Here is a 2692-nt window from a genome sequence, read left to right as displayed (position 1 = left end):
TACTCCTCTCCCCAAGAATATATCTTGAGAGTATCCACTATTTGTTGATAGAATTTAGAACGTTAAGCTCATGAACCCCCTCATACAAGGAAATAATTTTTTAGGATAAATTATAACCAGACAACGAATATGGCTTTAAGAGGTTAGTCTCCAAACCAAACACCAAACAAGCTTGAAGTGGTTAGTCTCCAAACCAAACAACAAACAAGCTTGAAGCAATTACTCTCACATCCAAACATATATTTTGCACATGTTGATCTCGAACTAAGATGGAGTACTAAGTTGAATATCCTCCTAAATGAATTGAGGTATTATATGGGCTGACCACGAAAATAACCGAGACTTATGTCGGGATGGTCTTGAACTTGCTGAGTTTTTACATCGGGCTGAACTCAAAAATCAGGAGAGATTTTAACACCAAACTGATCTTAAACCAATAGAGTTTTTAACCAGGATGACCTTAAGAATCGTAATGGATATTTTTACTAGTTGATTTCCACGAAACAAAAGAGAGCTTCTTCATAGGCAGAGATCATTAACCAAATAAAGACTAAGACTAACCTCTCAAATACAAATAAATGGTTTTAAAATGGTTTATCTCCCAACCAAAATAATCACTTCCCAAGGAAGAATAATTTACTCAATAGAAAAGATCTACCCTTGGTAAATTTACAATTATACCCTCACCCAAAATAATATCATCATTTAGACTCAAGAATACTCTCAAAGCACTATGGCTAAAATATATGAGAAAATGAATAATTTAGATAGGTGATGATAGAAATTAAAAGTGAGGTTTTTCGCGTTTTATAAATGTTTTGAAATGATATAGAATATCTCTATAGATATTCCAAGAAATGGTTTAAATTTGAAATAATCCATGGCCCAAATAAATGACCCAATCGATTAGGCAATGAAAATAATCTATTGTTGCTTCCAAAAATGGAAGATTTAGATATAAAGTTGTTACTAATCTTTAAGATATTGTCATACTCCTTTAGAGACTCGATTAGGCATCATCTAATCAATTAGGCTATAAATCTAATTGATTATATAGTTTAGAAAAAGTTTCCTAATCAAGCAGGCAGACCCTTAATCAATTGGCTAGGCTCCAAAAACTTTTCTTTTTGTAGTTTTAATCAAAAGTGAGAGACTTATCAATTATTTATGTGTGTTTGTATGTGTGTGTATGTGTGTGTGATTTTAACCATAATACTTCCTGAAATTCCCTTTTATATTTACAATACATTGATCACTCAAATGTACATTATCAAGCAAGTTTTCACACTTCCTCTCTTCCATACTCTGATACTTTAGGTCTTGGTATCATTAAATTTGATTTTAGCATCACACAAGAACCTTGAGTCTTTTCGATGAGGCTTTAGATATTTCTATAGTTTGAGATGCTAGTGGTTCTTGAATTTTTAACTTCCAATGCCTTGAATTCACCTATGGACTTGACCTAAAATCACCCCACAAAGCTCCAAGTCTCATTTTACATCATGGCATGATCATATGAGCTTTAAACATCCATCATTTTACCTTAAAAAATAAGAAATCGCAAAGTGGCATTTCTAGGTCATGTTGGTTGGTCACATTTTGGCAAGAATGGCCTATCATTTGGTCCAAAGCCCATAAATTTTTCGTATTTCAAGTTTTTGAAGATATTCTTTGAGCCAAATGTCCTAATTGAGTCCCTCTTCAACTTTTTTTCAAGGTCCAGGATCTAATTCATTAAGCAAGGACCTCAATTTCTGCATTGGCCAAGTTGGTCTAAGTGCCTAGCATGACCTAGAATCATGACCAAGACCACCACTTTACCACATTTCCATTTCCAAACCACAACTCCTTTTGATCTGGTTCCTTTTGCATTTGATCAAGGACATAGAAAAGAGTATTTGTCACAAGTTTCATGCAAAATGCACGAGCCAATTTTATTTGGCCCAAGTTCAAAGTTGGGATTTTATCATGATGCATAGGCCAGACCAACATCAGTCAGAATTTGCATATGGATGCATTAAGCCACCAAACTTGTTTTTTTTTATTCTTTCTGATCCCTAACATGTTGCAAAACATTAGAGAATGCATTTGCAAGTAATTTGGAGTGTGACCAAAGACACAAGAGGCCAACCCGAGCCATGGTTCAAATAGGAGTTTCTGCCAAAAATGGACAAAACCAAAGACACCTCGAAAGGTTTTGGGACCACCTTTGTCCCACCAAAACAATGCAAATGGCAAAACAGACTAAGAAGAAGAGAATTTCAAACCAAAAACAGACCACACTTGTCCATTAAGTCTCCATATTTTGGCATTTTTCAAATTTCACCTTTTCTGAAGAAACATCCTATTTTCTCCCTCCAAACCACTCCAACACCTTTCCTATAAATAAGGGAAGGTGTTCCATCTTAGAACCAAGCTTGAATAGCCAAAAAAACTCTGCTGCAAAACCGAGTTCATCCTTCAAAAACAGAAGATACCATTTTCGAGTTCTAAAGCTTTTCAACTAGAACCAAGTGCCCAAAATCTATCCATAAACATCACTTAAACTTTCCCAAACACTAACTCACCTTCCCAACACCTCACATGAGCTACTCAAACTCATCGAAGTTCACTTATGAAACTGATTCCAATCAGGAAGCTACACTCACAACCTTCACTTAAATAAGTTACCATTCAACTCGAAATAATCCAC

This window comes from Lathyrus oleraceus, chromosome 5, assembly GCF_024323335.1.
Source record: "Lathyrus oleraceus cultivar Zhongwan6 chromosome 5, CAAS_Psat_ZW6_1.0, whole genome shotgun sequence".
Taxonomy (NCBI): domain Eukaryota; kingdom Viridiplantae; phylum Streptophyta; class Magnoliopsida; order Fabales; family Fabaceae; genus Lathyrus; species Lathyrus oleraceus.
Note: the sequence above shows the minus strand (reverse complement) of the source record.